This window comes from Suncus etruscus, chromosome 11 (assembly GCF_024139225.1).
Source record: "Suncus etruscus isolate mSunEtr1 chromosome 11, mSunEtr1.pri.cur, whole genome shotgun sequence".
NCBI lineage: Eukaryota > Metazoa > Chordata > Mammalia > Eulipotyphla > Soricidae > Suncus > Suncus etruscus.
The window spans coordinates 53,452,823-53,470,922 of NC_064858.1; positions in this window are offsets into that span (position 1 = coordinate 53,452,823).

Sequence of the window (18,100 nt, forward strand, 5' to 3'; positions counted from 1 at the left end):
GTCTGCTCAGAAATAGCTCCTGGCAGGCACGGGGGACCATATGGGACACCGGGATTCAAACCAACCACCTTTGGTCCTGGATCGGCTGCTTGCAAGGCAAACGCCGCTGTGCTATCTCTCCGGGCCTTGATTTACATTTTCAATATAAATGAGTATAAGAATAAATGAGGATACATTCTCGTAACCACCTCTATCTGTATGTTATCTGTCTCTCATTCTGTCTCTGTTGCTTTGTTTCTCTCTCTTTCTCTTTGTCTTTTCCTGTCTCTGTCTGTCTGTCTCTCTCTTTCTCTCTCTCTGTTTCTCCCTTACATTTTTCTAAAGAAAACTATTTACTCCAAAATAACAAAAATAGCCATCTCTTTATAATCATATAAAGTCCTACATTATAGCATTAGAGCAGCATTATATTTGAAAAAATAATCCAAGAGACCCTTATTTTTACCTTAGAGTAAAAGACAGATGCTTAAAAGGTATTCATAGGAACACATTAAAGTTGTCAGGCAGCAATGCCTCTCTCTGCTTCCTCCAAACATTATCTCTCCTCACCTGTGCCACCCAGCCCTGTCAACACTGTGTTTTTCTGGTCTCCCTCCATCTCCACCACCTGGAACAAGCTGTTCCTATTTCCAACCTCAAGGGACTTTTTATTTCTCTTGGATGCTATTATTTTCATAGTCATTTCCAAGATTTTTCTAGTGGATTTAATTGTTTTTGTTTCTGGGGTGGTGTTTGTTTGTTTTTTAATTGAAAGAATAAAGGGAAAGAGGTCAAGAGCTAAGAAGGCACAGGGTAGATAGAAGAAAGCTGTGGTTTTCATTCCATTGTGTATTGTACTTGATAGAGTGGACTAATTGAGAAGTCGTGGCACTGGAATCCAGTCTCATCACTATAAGGACAGAGCAGAGCACAAAGAATTCTGCTTAGACTTTAACCACCCTTCTCTAGTTCCAAAAAATTCTAGCACAAGAATCTGAGTTGGGAGGCAGTGGACAAGTTCATTCAGGTGCCAGTTGATGTAAGAGAGTAGGTGATAATATAAATCACAATGAAGACATAGCTCTAACAACCCTCTACACCTCTGAGACCCCTTCATCCACACCTGCCACAGGTCACCATCCAACAAGTTCTTTCTCTTTTTTAAAATAATATTCATATGAATAAGAGAATACAAATCACACTAAGAATAGATAATACTTAGCATAATGTTGAATTTTCTGTTTTTATTTATGCTGAATGAATAAAGACATTCAAATAATTCAAACTATGATAGGTAAAAAAAAAAGGATAAAGGTGAAAATCACACACTCACACACACAGACCCACTATGCCCTCAGAACCAACCATGTTTCAAATACTTTAAATAAAATAAATAACACATTATAGATAAAGTTGTAATAACCCTTTTTTTTTCCATTCTCCTTCAATGCTCCCTAGAGGCAACCATTACCATGAATGTGATGCATCCTTCCAATGCCTTTATTATGGCTTTCACATACATATGCATGTATTGTGGACCATGGAGGGCTTGAAACTGTGTACTTTTTGTAATTCACATCAATGATAACATACCTTAAAGCATCATTTTATGCTGCCAACTCATTTTAACTACTGCTCCAATATCCTACTACATGACTATACTGCATTTTAGTCATCTGTTTTTCTATTGACAGAAAATTACTTCCTATTTCTCAATAATATAAACAATGCTATCAATTGGGTGGTTTCTAAATCAAAATAACATTTAGGGCCATTTCTCCCTAGAAAAATATATAAATTCAAACTAACAGAGCCAAAATATAATAGGACATTCTATGAAAATTGATGAACTAATTCTAAGGTTCATCTGGAAGACAAAACAAATAAGAATTGGAAAATATGTCTGAAATGGAGGCAGTTTTCATTTTAGAAGCTGATTTTTTTTTTACATTTTATTGCTCTTAGTATTTTATACATGAGGAAAATAGACCTGCTGGATGATTCTTATAAAGTAAAGCATTCTAATAAATGCATCTTCTTTCTTTTTCTCATTTTACATTATGACACTATGTTTTATCAAGTTGTTAATAATACAATTGTTTTTGGGCTTTCAATGTTTCAACACCATTCCCACAAACAGTCTGACCTTCCCTCCACTAAAGTTTCCAGTTTCCCACACCACCCAACCCTGCAATTTCTCCTTGACATGCTGCTTTCTTTGTGGGTCTAGCAAAATGGAGATGATACCCCATCAGATGTGAGTAAAGAAGCATAAGACCACAAACTACTGTTAATCTTTAGAAACAAGCTTTATTTTTTTATTCAGACACTGATTTGAGTAGTTGATTACAAAAGGGTTTTAGATTTACACTGTTCCCTGCCCTAATCACACAACCCCTTCACTGCTTACTCAAGATTCCCTCCCACTGCCAATCTATTTCATTGATAGTTACTTTTATTTGTTTTATTTTGTTTGGGGTCCTCACCTGTCTGTGCCCAGGGCTTACACCTGGATGGCTCTCAGGAATTATTCCTTGCAATGCACAGGAGTCCATATGGGATTCTGGAAGATCAGCTGCATGTAAGGTAAGCACCCTACCTGTTGTTTTATCTCTCCAGCTCTTACGATTTCATTTTTTAAGTTTAATTATTGGATTTTGGGTCTCATGCTTACAGTAGTGTTGGACCTTGTGGTTTAGATATATAGAAATACTTCACCTCTGCCACTCCACCATAGAGGAGCCCAAGATTCCTGACCTTTACCCACTCCAAGACTTTTTCTTCTTGCTCCTTCCGACATTTCTATCCCAACATATTTGATAGGATATATTCAAGCTATGTTAATCACCTCACTAAGTACAATAACCAAGATATTAAAATAACCCAACTGCCCAAATACAGAAGAAAAGATAGAGAATTTGTGATATATGTAATTAATGGTATATTAAGCAGCTCTAAGAAAGAACAAAATCATGCAATTTATAGCAACATTGATCAACCATTAATTAACATTAATTAACTAGAGAATACCATGCTGTGTGAAGTCAGTCAGAAGAAAGGAGACAGATACAGAATGATCTGCCTCATGGGTGGAACTTAAAGAATCACAGAAAGAGTGGGAATGTCATCTAGTCCAGCCTTTATGAAAAACAATATGAAGATTCCTCAAAAACTAGAAATTGAGTTCCCATATGATCCAGCTATTCCACTCCCAAGGATATATCTTAGGAACACAAAAACACAATACAAAAATACCTTCTGCACACTTATATTCATTTCTGTGCTATTTACAGTAGTCAGAATCTGGAAACAACTCAGATGCCCAAGAACAGTTGAGTGGCTAAAGAAACTTTGGTACATATACACAATGGAATACTATGCAGCCCTAGGAAAAATGAAGTCATAAATTTTTTCTATATATAAATGAATATCGAAACTATTCTTCTGAGTGAAATAAGCCAGAAGGAGAGAGATAGACACAGAACAGTCTCACTCATCTATGGGAATTAAGAAAAATAAAAGACATTATTGGAATAATATTCAGAGACAATATAAGACAATGTCTTGAATACAGGCAGGGAGTGGGGGAGAAGGGAGATGGGGTCATTGGTGGTGGGAATATTGCACTGGTGAAGGGGGGTGTTCTTTTTATAACTGAAACTCAACTACAAATATGTTTGTAATTATGATGCTTAAAATAAAGAATTTAAAATATTTAAAATAAATAAAATATTTATTTAAAGAATTTAAAATAAAGAATTTATTTAAAATAAAGAATCGGTAACAACAGAGAGTTAAAGGAAACACAATACTAGAACTAAACCACACAATTTGGGGGGAGGGTGGTTTGAGATAGAATGGCTTTGAAGTTCTTGAAGGAACAAAGTGGGTACATCAGTCATGGATGTAGTGTCAAAATTATGTGCATGATAAATCATCACTAATAGTATTGTAAATCACAAAACCAATTTTTTTTAAAATGATTGAAACCCAACCAATCCTCATGAGTTCAGAATTCTTAGTCTTACTAGAATACCAGCAATTCACCTATTGCCCTTCTAGATTTTGCTTATTAAGGAAATTCAACCGAATTCACAGTGGAAAATCTGGGAGTGGAATAGGAGTGAGGTACATGCAACTGTTCACTTATCATCACTAATTTTATAGGGAATCCGAGGATGAGTTTATATTTTTCAGAAATCCTGTTGAGCATTCAACCATGTCACTCTCCCAAGTTTCACTGAAACTTCTGCCAGGTTATTTCGCAGCTGCTGACAGTGGTTTTCTATGATGAGTAGACATTTTCATGTCTACTCATAATCCTGTGTGTCAAGATCACTGAAAAATAAATGCCAGGGTTTTTCCTTCGTGTTCTGCCTGCTGCTTTGATTTTTAAACTCAAAGTCTAAAATCTGTCTCCCTGGTATTACGTATATGGAATTCAAGAAGTGTAAATGTATGTAGAACTTATTCACATAAATTCAGAAATATTCTCAAGTATTGTGTTTTAAAAGAAAAGCAGCTCATGTCTCATATTTATTTTTTTATTTGGCTGCATAAGCTTTAACCAATGACATGCAGGTTTTAAACTCTGCCTCTATTTTCATGTCAAATAGCCTAACATTTTCTATTAAAAAGTCAAAAAAGCATAAAAATTAGATTTGCTCTCCAGATGTGATGACCTTTTACATTGATAATTATCTACTGTCAAGGAATGGGTACTATTTTATTTATATATTTTACTATTTTATTTATTACTTTATATCTTCCTCTATTGGATAAATTTTAGTTTCTTTTTTATTGAAATTATGTTTAAACATTAGTGTTACTTTTAGAGTTAGGGTTAGGTTCAAATTGGGTTAGAATTAGGGTTATGGTTAGGATTAGGGGTAGAGTTTATAGGTTAGTGTTAGGTTAGGGTTGGGGTTAGTATAAGTGTTATTCTTAGGTTTAGGTTAGGTAGGGTAGGCAAAAGTTTATGGTTAATTTTAGGGATAGGGTTAGGGTTAGGGTAGGAGTAAGTTTAGGATTTATTTTTATTTATTTTATTATTTATTATTTAATAACCAATTTACAAAACTTTTTATGCTAGTTTCAGTCATAGAATGTATACCACCCTTCACCAGTGTGATCTGGTGTGATCCACCCATTTCCCTCCCTCACCTCAATCCCCTATCTGTCTCTCAGACAAGCATTCTGCCTATCTCCCTCACTATCATTGTCATGGTAGTTGTTATTGTGCTTAGTGGTCACGTGCATTAACTGCTCTTTGTGACAAGCTTCATGTCATGAGCTGGTCCTCCTGGTGTTCAGCTCTATTATATTTGGATATTATTGATGTACTCTTATTTTTATTATATCCTGAAGGTGAATGAGACTAAACTATGTCTATTTCTCTTTCTCTGGTACATTTGACTTAGTATAATAGTCTCCATATCCATATGCATATTTCATGACTTTATTTTCCCTAACAGCTGCATAGCACTCCATTTGTAAATGTAAAACAGTATCTTTAGCCACTGTTGATGGGCACCTGGGTTGTTTCCACATTCTGACTATTGTAAATAGTGCTGCGGTAATTATAGGGTGCTGCGAGCATTTTTATAGTGTGTTTTTGTTTTCCTAGGGTATATCCCTAGGAATGGTATGGCTGTATTATATGGAAGCTTAATTTCCAGCTTTTTGAGGAATATCTATATTGTTTTCCAGATGTTGGACTATAAGGCATTCCCACCAGCAGAGAATAAGTGTTCCTTTCTCCCCACATCCCTGCCAGCACTGATTGTTCTTGTTCTTTGTAATGTGGGTCATTCTCTGTAGTATGAGATGATACCTAATTGTTGCTTTAATTTGTATCTCCCAGTTTAATGATGTGGAGCATTTTTATGTGCCTTTTATTATCTACATTTCTTCTTTGAGGAAATGTCTGTTCATTTCTTCTCCCCATTTTTTGCTGAGGTTAGATGTCTTTTTCTGTTAAGTTCTGTTATTACCTTATATATCTTAGATATTAGCCCCTTATCAGATAGGTTTTGGTAAATAGTTTCTCCCATTCCGTTGGTGATTTTTGTATCCTAGTCGCTGTTTCCTTTGAAATGCAGAACATTCTGAGTTTAATGTAATCCCATTTGTTTATGTCTGCTTCCACTTGTTTAGACAATGATGTCTCTCCTCTTTGAAGATGCCTTTAGTCTCAAGTCAAAGAGTAGTTTGCCCACATTTTCTTCTATATACTTTATAGTTTCATGTTTGGTAGCAAGGTGTTTAATCCATTTGATTTGACCTTTGTGCATGTGTTTATCTAACTGAACTAAGTTCAATCTATTGCATGTGGTTGACCAGTTTCCCAACACAAACATAGGCAACATAGAGGCGTCCACTGTGTACAAACTCATGCCCTCTAATAGTCAGACATTAGAGATCTATTTATAGGTTGTAGTTGGAGGCCTATCCTTATGGGGTAGGACAGAGTGCTTAAAAATAATTGAATTAGTTGATCACAGCCAACCACCATTCAAGTCTCTGCTTCCAAGAAACCCAGGAAGAAAATTCCCAGGAAGAATCAATAGTCAAGGAAATCATTACAGAGAAACTCCCAGAGCTAGACTGCATACAACCAAATCCTGCATGCCCAAAGATCCAGATAAAAGGATATGAAAAAAGCACCCCAAGACACATCCTAGTCACATGATGAATCCCACAGATAGGGTTAGAATACTGAAAGCAACAAGATCAAAAATGGAAATTACATTCAAAGGAGCATCCTTAAGATTAACAGCAGACCTAGCAGACCTGTCACAAGAAACCCTCAAAGCCAGAAGGCAGTGGTAGGATATAGTGACAAAATTCAATGAAATTAATGCTTCACCTACAATACTGCACTTTCAGGTTTCAGACTCACTTTCAGGTTTGAAGGGAGTATACATAGCTTTATGGATAAACAACAGCTTAGAAACTTTACAGACTCAAAACCAGCCAAACTGAAAGGTCTAATTTAATATAAGACAGACCAACAGACATACCAAATTTCTACATTAAGATGACACTAAATCCCATGACAATTATCTCTCTCAATCTCAATGAACTAAATGCACCAGTTAAGAGAGACGCAGAGTGGCAAAATGAACCAAAAATCTAAATTCAACATTCTGCTGCCTACAAGAAACACATCAGAATAGACAGAACAAACAGGCTTAGAGTCAAAGATTAGAAGACAATCATCCAAGCAAACAACTCCCTTAAATAATCTGGAGTGGCCATATTAAATCAGATGACACAAACTTCAGATATAGAAAAGTTATAAAATACAAACATTTAGTAATAATCAAGGGATATGTACAACAGGAAGAAATCTCACTTCTAAAGCAAAACTCACAAAGAAAGATAGAGATATTAGTCTCAAAAGTAATTAGGGAGGATCCCTGATTTTTCAATATTTTGGAAGAGCCTGAGGATCAATGGTAGTAATTCTTCTCTGAAAATTTGATGGAATTTGTCTGTAAAACCATCTGCTCCTGGACTTTTATTCTTGGGGAGTTTCTTAATTACTGTTTCAACTTTTTTAAATGTGATTGGCCTTTTTAAATGTGATTGGCCTGTTCAGGCTTTCTACTTACTGCTTATTAGGTTTCAGGAGCTGATATTTTTCCAGGAATCTGCCCATTTCTTCTGGGTTCTATAACATAACTGAGTTCAATTGTTCATAAAGTCCTCATGATGTCTTAAATTTCTGAGGCTCTGTAGTAAGCTTTCCTCTTTCATTTTTTATTTACTTGAGTATTTTCCCTTTTTTGTGAGTGTTTTCAGCAATTGTCTATCTTGTTTATTCTTTTGATAAACCAGCTCCTTGTCTCTCTGATTCTTTGTATTGTTTTCTTTATTTAGTTATTATATATTTATGTTATTTATTTTTGCTCTTTATTATTTCTTGCCTTCTACCTGTGTTGGGTTTCTTCGCTTCTGGTTTTCCAGATCATTTAGGAGTCCCTTTAAGCTGTTGAATTTGTCATTTTCCTCTTTCCTATTATAGGCCTCTATTGCTTGGAATTTCCCTCTAATGACTGTTTTTGCTGTGTCCCAAAATTTTTTGCAATTTTTTTCTTTTTTTTTTTTTTTTTTTTTTTTTTTTTTGGTTTTTGGGCCACACCCTGTGAGGCTCAGGGGTTACTCCTGGCTATGCGCTCAGAAGTTGCTCCTGGCTTCTTGGGGGACCATATGGGACGCCGGGGGATCGAACCGCGGTCCGTCCTAGGTTAGCGCAGGCAAGGCAGGCACCTTACCTCCAGCGCCACCGCCCGGCCCCGCAATTTTTTTTCTTTATTGTCATTTGTCTCAAGGAATATTGTTTAGTCTCCAGGTGTTAAATTTTCTCCACATCTTTTTACAGTCAATCTTGATCCCTGTTATATTTTGGTATGATAGGGTGCTCGGTGTAATTCTTTTATTTCTGACTTTATGCAAGTTATTTTTTGTGTCCGAAAGCATGGTTTATCCTAGAACCGGTTCCATGTGCACTTGAGGAGAATGTGTATTACATTTTCTGAGGATGGAGGTCTCTGTAAATGTCCATTAGATTTAGTTCTTCTAGTTTCTCATTTAGGACTCCTATTTCTTTGTTAGTTTTCTACCACGTGAATTTGTCTGGTGGTGATAATGGTGTGTTGAAATCTCCCACTACTATACCATTTCTGTCCATATGTTTCTACAGGTTTGTGAGCAAAAGCCTTACGTATTTTTCTGGCTCAACATATGGTAAATAAATGTTGTTCAGAATTAGTACTTCTTGGTCCTGAATATTCCCCTGAATAATAAGTAGTGTCCATCTTTGTCTCTGAAAACTTTTTTGAGATTGAATGCAATTTGGTTTAATATGAGTATGGCTTTCCCAGCTTTTTTCTCCAGTTACATGTATAATTGATTTTCATCCTTTTCTTTTAGACTGTCTATCCTGAGCTTTTAAGTGTGTTTTCTGCAGGCAGCAGATATCTAGGGCTTGTCTCCTGATCCAACCTATACTCTGTGCCTTTTAATGGGACAGTTTAGTCCATTGACAATTAAGAAAATTATTGACATGGAAGGTTGTTGTGAAATTGTATTGAGTAGGGTTTTTGTTGTTACAATTGGGGATTTGGTTTGTGTACTTGACCTCTGAGTAGTTCATTTAGGGTCATTTTGGTTAGAATAAATATTGTGAGTTCTTTTTTGCCTGATAATCTTTTTAACCTTCTCTCATGTAAATGAGAGTTTTGTTGGGTAGTGAACTGTTGGTTGGAAGTTTCTTTCATATAGTAGTTTAAATATGTCATTCCACTGTCTTCTTGCCTGAATTGTTTCAAATGGAAGATATAGTTTGATTCTTATGTTTCTTCCTTTGTACTTGAGGAATGTTTTTCTCCCTTATTGCTTTAAAGAATTAACCTCTCTCTTTGATTTTTGACATTTGGATTACTATATATCTTGGTGTTGATCTACTACAGTTTATATTGCCTTTTGCCTTTTGGATTTGTAAAGCTGTCTCTTTCCAGCAAATGGGAAAGTTCTCTGCTATTATTTTACTCACAACTTGTTCTTCCCCTTTCCCTTTTTCCTCCCTTTCTGAATTTCCTATTAATCATAGATTATTTTTTTCTTTGTTCATCAAGTATGCTACATATTCTTCCAATGTTTTGTCTCTCGTTTCTTTATTGACTTCTTTATTTTTGCTGGCTTGCATTCTGTCTTTAAGTCCATCCATGTGATTCTCTATGTGTGTAATTCTGCTATTATGGCTTGCTAGCATGTTTTTCAGTTCTCTTAGTTCCATTTGTCTGAATTCTCTCATTTTCTGATAGAATTCTCCTTTGAGTTGGTTAAGTTGTACATCTATGAATTTCTCAGTTTCTTTGGTCAGTGATTCTATGAACTCCATTGCTTAGATATTAAATGCTGCTTTTAGGTCCTCATCTGTAGGGCTTGTGTGCTTTTTAGGACTTGGAAATTTGTTAGGATTTCTCTCCATATCCCCAGCTGTTTGTGTCTTTCTTAGTTTCCCCACTGTTCTATGCATTGGGTGGGTTGGAATGCTAGAGTTTCAGGGTTTTAAAAAAAGTGGTCTGTTTCAGGGTTTTTTTAAGTGGTCTGTTTAATTCTGTAAGAAGTGGTTGGAGGTATATCTGTTTGAGGCTTTATTTATTCTTGTTAAGCAAGATTGCCCAAGTATTAGAGAAGTGTTATACACTAGTTTGATGGGTTGTTCTTCTGGTTCTTGGGCTATATAATTTCTGTGTGGGCTTGGGACTATTGTGTTGGCAGCTGGGAGTTCTAGAGGCAGGAGAATGGTAGAGGGGCTGTTTTGCATGTACTAAAGTTAAAGGGTGACCCGGGGTCCCTGACCACCATGCCTACTGAGCTACAGTCCACCACAATAGGGTTTGTGGAAGGTTTGGAGCTGATCAAACCAGACTTTTTGTTCTGAGCTGACTTGAGGCTTTTGTGATGGCCTAGATCTAGTGTATTCTTGTTGGGTTTGAGCCTGGTTGACCTATCAAGGCATGACAGGGCATGACAGTTGAAGTCTCCTATTATTATTGTGTTGCTATTGATGTCTTTCTTCAGATCTATCAGCAATTTTTTAAATACATTGCTGGTTCTTCATGGGTGCATATATGTTCATGAGTGTGATTTCTTCCTGGTGTATATATCCTTGATTATCAAGAACTGTCCTTCTCTGTCCCTTATTTCCTTTTGAAGTCTAAATTCTGTGTCATCTGTTGTAAGTATGGACACTTACTTTTTAAGAGAGTTTTTTTACTTGAATTATTATTCTCCAACCTTTTGTTTTGAGTTTATGATTGCTCTGACTATTCAAATGAGTTTCTTTGAGGCAGCATAATGTTAGATTTAGCCTTTTGATTAATTTTGCATCTCTTAACTGGTGCATTTATTCTATTGACTTTGAGAGAGATAATTGTCATGGAACTTAGGGTCATCTTTTTGTAAGAGTCTATTGTGTATGTTGGGTCTGCTTTGCCTTAAAGTTGACCTTTTATTACTTCTTTAAAGGTTCTTTTTTTTTCTTTTTTGAGTCTGTAAAGTTCCTCAACTGTTGTCTATCTGTGAATTGTGTATCTTTTCTTCAAACCTGAATGTAAGTAAGTCTGATTGGGTGAAATATTCTTAGGGAAGCATTCATTCCATTGAGTTTTGTCATTACATCCCACCACTGCCTTTAGGCTGTAAGAGTTGCTTTTGACTTATATGCTGTAAATCTTAAGAATGCTCTTTTGTACATAATTTTCCCTTTTTGTTTTGCTTCCTTCCGTATTCCATCTTTATCTGTGGTATTCATCATTGTGACTATGGAGTGTTTGTCTTTGGATTTCTTTTAGCTGTTAATCTTTGGGCATGTAGTATTTGGTTGCATGTACTCTTTAGCTCAGCAATGATGTCTTTGACTGTTCATTTTTCATGGAGATTTCTTCCTGTGCCTCTGAAATACCAATGAGTCTTATGTTGTTCCTATTGAGTTTATCAAAGAGCCCTGTTTTTATTTTTCATTCTCTGAAGATTTCTTTCCATTGTCTGGTCCTTTTTTTAAGGCTCTTTTCTAGTCATAGAGTTGTTATGCATCTCATCTTCCAGCTCACTTATTCTGTCTTCACCAGCTATTACTTTTGGAAATAGTGAGATTTTACATTTTGGCTACCAAGATTTTTTAGTCCTGATATTTCAGTTTGAATTTTTCTTATTTCTACTTTCATGTCCTAATTATTCTTATTTGTGATTTATTTGGTTCATTCCATAGATTACTTGAGTTTCTTGAACATCTTCCAAATTTTATCTGTAAAGTCTTTCTCATAGAAGCTATGTAGGTGGCTGGTACTTGTTGGGTCTTCAGATCCATCATATTCATTAACTAAACATGGTGGTGTTCTGTGATGCTTTCCCATAGTTTCCTTTTCAGTGTAGGGTTTTTTCTATCTGTTGTGCTGGTGTTCATTGATTAGGGGATGAGCATAGCCATGGTACAAAGTGGAGCTGGAGTTCTTGCTCCTTTTGTGTCTCTGTGCAGAAGAAACCTATGTTCCCTTCGTGGGGTAGGTGTGTTGCCTCTCAGGTTAAATATGTCCTTTTAATGGGGGGTGGGGCAATAACCTCTCTGTTTCTCAAGGCTTCTCAGGTTATAGTTTCTTAATGAGTAATTTAACCAGGTCTCAAGAAGCAAAATAAAAATCAAAGAATAGTTAGATGGGCAGTTACTTAAAGTTCAATAACCAGAGATTAGGAAATCATGGTTCATAACTAAGAGTCTAAAATGATGGGGCCAGAGTGATAGCACAACAGGTAGGGCATTTGTCTTGCATGTGGCCCACTTGATTTTGATTCCTGGCATCCCATATGGCCCACCAAGACTGCCAGGAGTGATTCCTGAGTGCAGAGCCTGGAATAACTACTAAGTGTTGCTGGGTTTGGACCAAAAACCAATTTTACTTATTTATGTGTATGTATATAATACATACCTTGTTATAAGTGATCTCATGATCCAACATTTTGTAGGGTAACATATGCCTCCATTTTTCACACTTATATTTCTATTTCCCAGTTTTACTAAGCTATAATTGACATATAATTTTTGGTCAACTTTTCACAGATCTATTCTTGGGGGTTTCACTTCAGGGGACAATGAAGTGCTGGGAGTTGAGACTACAAACAGGAGACCTATAAGTCATATGTCAAGCCCTAATATCTCCATTCTAAATTAATGAGGGACAGAATGTGTATAGCTCTTGAGTAGCTCCTGAGAACTGTTAGATGTGACCCAAAATTTAAAAAATGAAAGAAGACATATAGGGAGAAAGCTTGTGGTAAGGTGACAAAAAATTTACTGTATATATTGTCAGGATCAAGAAGTAATATTGGCTATCTAGAAACCAATAATTTAGACTAATAAAATCTGAAAATTCACTGATTTCATTGTTTTCAATTAAAATGTAATGGATATAAATGGATTTAAATGAATATTAAACAAATATTAAATTTTACTTTTTGCAAAATAATTGATAATGGATAAAAATAATGGATTTCTCCTGAGATATGATTAATATTCAACAACAGAATCACTTGCTATTTAAGATGATCAAAATTATAAAAATTATCCCCACAATAAATCTCATCAGCACCTGTTACCATGTATAGTTATTATTTTACATTAGATATACTATCCTATCATTCATGTATAGTATATGTTGAATAATTGCATGCTTGAAATCCAGTGATAGATACCTTTATAAATTCACAATGACTAAAAAATAAAAATACATTTTTAAAAGATATACTGTCTAGAAACTCATATATTACATGTATTAATAATTCTAGGCACCATGCTGAAAATTATATCTCAAAAATATTAATTCTCAAAATGCTTTAATAAATAGAAGTTCATAATAAATATAAGTTCATACTTATCCATTATGCCAACTTCCATTTAGCATCTCTGGAATAACCTTTTTGCTCCCTGTATCTACAAACTGAGTTGAATTTTATTTTCTTAATTTTATACAAGTGAAATCATACAGTATCTGTCTTTCTCTGTCTGACTTATTTCTCTGAGAACAATGGCCTCAATTTTCATATATGTTGTTTAAATAGTCATTTTTTCTTTTTCAGGGCTTCTTTTTTTGCAGTTGTTGTTTTTGTATTTGGAGGCTATATTCAGTGATGCTTAGGAATTGCTCCTGAGTCTGCACATAAAAATTACTCTTGGCAGTGTTTAGGGGACCATAGGGATACCCAGGATCCAACCCAGATCAATCACATTTAAGGAAGTACCCTATTCACTGTACTATCATTTTGGAATCTCATGACCTTCTTATTCACTGTTCTATATACAACATATATTGGTAGTATATAATCCAAAATTGAATATATTGCATACTTTATTTATTAAATACTTAACAGACGTGTGAATTCCAATTAGATAGGATGACTTTTTATTTTATTAATGTGTTTGCTGGCTATGCAAGCTCTTAATCCTCTTATCAATGCTACTTTTTGCCTTCAGACTACTTTTCTAGAATAATTGAAAAAGAACTATTCATAGGGATGATGACTCCAATATAATAGTCAAGCTAGAATGAAAATATTCACAGTTTGTAAATTATTATTTCTCATCCTCAGAGACCCATATAAAGCAGATATATATAGTTACAAAATTGAAATTCACTAAAGAGCAAATGTCAAGTACATTAATGAAGTAGCTAGTAAGGATAGAAATAAAATAATATGGAAAGGCGATTGATTAAAACCTGTGCTTTAATTCTAGATATTACAATTTTACAGATTAGATTATTATGTTGTATGACTATAACTAAAATATTGCTATATATCGTGCTGGCAGGAATGTGGAGAGAGAGTAACTCTTTTTCACTACTGGTGGGAATGCCATTTAGTCCAACCTTTATGGAAAGCGATATGGAGATTCCTCCAAAAACTGAAAATTGAGCTCCCATACGATCCAGCTATACCACTCCTAGGGATATACGCTAGGAACACAAAAATACAATTCAAAAAATGCCTTCCTCACACCTATATTCATTGCAGCACTATTTACAATAGCCAAACTCTGAAAACAACCAAGATGCCCTTCAACAGATGAATGGATAAAGAAACTGTGGTACATATACACAATGGAATATTATGCAGTTATCAGGAGAGATAAAGTCATAAAATTTTCCTATACATAATGTACAAGGAATCTATTATGCTAAGTGAAGTAAGTAAAGGGAGAGAGACAGATGCAGAATAGTCTCACTCATCTATGGGTTTTAAGAAAAATGAAAGACATTTTTGCAATAATTCTCAGAGACAAGAGAGAGGAGGGACGGAAGGTCCAGCTCACGATATGAAGCTCACAACAAAGAGTTATGAGTGCAGTTAGAGAAATAACTACATTGAGAACTATCCTAACAATGTGAATGAATGAGGGAAGTAAAAAGCCTGTCTAGAGTACAGGGGTTGGGGTGGGGAGGAGGGAGATTTGGGACATTGGTGATGGGAATGTTGCACTGGTGAAAGGGGTGTTCTTTACATGACTGAAATCCAACTACAATCATATTTGTAATCACGGTGTTTAAATAAAGAAATTAAAAATTACCAGCTAAGAGTTTGACAAGTCCAGGCTTCATATATCAGGTTGGATATATACAATCCACGTCAGACTGTGGCACCAAAATGCACCATCCAATATGTCAACAGGAATAAAAAAATTCAAGTACCACTTCAATGTAGCTCTTAAGTATGTTATCAATAACTTAATATGGAGGGGACAGGAACTGAGTGCAGTGACAAAATTTGTTTATGGCTTAATGTACAGTCATATAAACTGTGTATCTGTAATTCCTTTCTTAGTCTAGATTTAGTCATTCAAGGAATCACTGGTGGTTTTTCATAGCTTTGTTCTGAAAGAATTGACTATTTCATATGATGGTGCCTCACAATCTGGTTGCAAAAAAATCCAATATCCCAATCAGAGAAGGGTGGACCCCTCAGAAAATAAACTACTGTAGAATCTATGAAATTATGAGAAGACCATAAATAGGAATGAGACTTTCAGAAAACCATCAACAACGTGTACATTCCTGTGACAATGCCCAGATTAATTTTTTATGTTGCAAAACTTCAGGGGAAAAAACATTTGAAAGAATTGTATAAAAGCTCTTCCCCAAAGCCACTTGGGCTTGCTCTTCAAACTTGTGTTCTCTCTGGCACAAATATCTTTTCCGTATTTTTATTGCTTGTTCTACTCTTGAGAAGCCTCTGCTCTCTCTTGAACATGTATTACTTCTCTCACATCTTTCTAAGCACGTTTTGTTTAATAAGAACTGTCTCACTTCACTAAAATACAGATATAAATAAAATAACTATTCTAAATAATAGTACAGTATCAAAAATTGGAAATAGTGCTCCTCTTCCTATTTTTAGCAAGAATTAGACCAAAAATGGGTCAGAGCAATCATACAAATGGTAGAAAATTTGCCTTCCATGTGGCTGACCAAAGATCAATACCTGGTATCTTATCTGGTCTCTTGAGCACCACGAGGACTAAGTCATGAATGCAGAGCCAGGAATAAGCCCTGAGCATTGTCAGGTATGGCCACTAAAAAAAAAAAATCAGACCAATTTTATAATTAATATAAAATTTCTAATGCCAAAAAGAGAGAACCAAGCAACATGAAATCTTATGGAACAAAATTTAATTCTTTGAGTTCCTGAGCAAACTCTGTAACATATTAAATAAGCATATTTTTACATCTACAATTTTGAACACAATACTTATTGTGAAACCTTTGCTAATTTACTGAGACTTATGCTTGTAGTTCTAGCTCTTGCATAGGCGAATTGGAGAGGAAAAGCCATGCTTTTCCATTGTTTTTCAAAACCTTTTTCAATCTCTGGAAGAAATTATGCAGGAAAGCATAGATCAACATTCTCAACTGGGGAAGTCATGTGGTCCTTGTGGGTCACCAGTGTATTCCCAGAGGAACACAGTTAGAAATTGCATAAATGGGGTACCATGGCAAAAGATTTGAGAAACAACCGGTAGAATCAGAAGGGTAAACACAAGAGAGAAACAAGGTTTGAAAGTCCATTGTCAAATTAAAAAAAAAAAGAGAGATAGAAAAGTTAAGAAACACTGGTGTATATCATATCAGAGTCTATTTTGCATCATACTTTGGTGTCCAAAGAAGATTTCATAGTTTTTTAAAATTTACTTTATCTTCTAAAAGCTGTGATGGTCTATACACATATAGTCCTAGTTTCCTTTTATGGAAAATGTATATTTTTCAAGACCAACTCGAAACTTACTAGCCTGTGCTTTTCCTTGGCTGGATGGGAGGAGGTGTTCAGACACATTTTCATGAACACTTGCACACTGTGTAAGCCTTGGAAAAAGAAGCTTTGCTTCATATTATGCAAAACCTTTGACTCTTATAATGTGCAACTCACACCTTTACTGTCAGATTAATAATGAAATAATCAGAGTTGGAGGTGATAATACATTTAGATGTGAAGTTTTGCAACATTTCTTGTTTTCTTTCAGTTGCTAAAATCATTACACTGATGACATTGGTGGATTAGTAGAATCATATGCCTCTGTTCTGTTTACTTAATTTCTGAATAGGCTGGGGCGTGACTTTTAATGTGGAAATCATATTATGGTGTTCAAATATCTTGTCCTCTGAATAAGATCATTATCTGTGGAAACCAGATGGGACTTTACACATAGTCATTGTCCTCTATTTTCTTGACAAGTTCATCCCTTCTACAAGCAAACCAAATTTTATGTCAGAATCCACTCCCAAATACCAACAACAAGTTTTGTAATTGCAAAGCTAACACCTATGAATAATAAAATTAAAAACAAGCAAAGCATCATTAAATATTCAGGGTGATTATTTTTTAATGATTGTATTGCTTTCTATGTATGAAGGTATAAAAGGCATAAGGCTTTGTCTTTCTCAAAATTGAAACGTTGGGAATTTATAAGCTTAAATTCCATGAGGGCAGATGCTATATTTTTTTCCATCCATTTAGTTGGAAAGCAGCAAGTTGTGTAAGAGAAAAGAATTTCTGACTCCTTTTTCATCTTTCTTCAATACGAATGCATGAGAATCTAACAAGAGAGTAAAAGTATTGAACGGTGACAAACCTTTGGCCTTGAATTACAAAACTGAGATTACCAAATAGGGAAGGGAGGTGTGGGAGAGAAGAAAGTAGTGGGCTATAAGTAACATAAGGCAGTAGTGGAGCATCTGGGATACTTTGGTGGTGGGGGTGCAACTATGTAGCTCAAAACCATAAATATGAACACTATTGTTACCACGTTACCGAAAAAGAAAGAAAGCATGAAGAAATAAATTTCCTCTGCCACCAGGGCTTCTTGCAGGGGTAATCAGACAACAAAAATCTAATTCTAGTCCTTTTATTTATAGTTGTCTTTATTAACATACCTTTTAAGATGTATTTCAATTTAAATTGATCCTAGAACAGTGAAATGCTAGAGACCACCTAGTGATCTAATGCTCATTTCAGGGGGTGGGATGTATTGAACTGTTTTGTTTGGATTGGTTTCAATTTTCAGGAT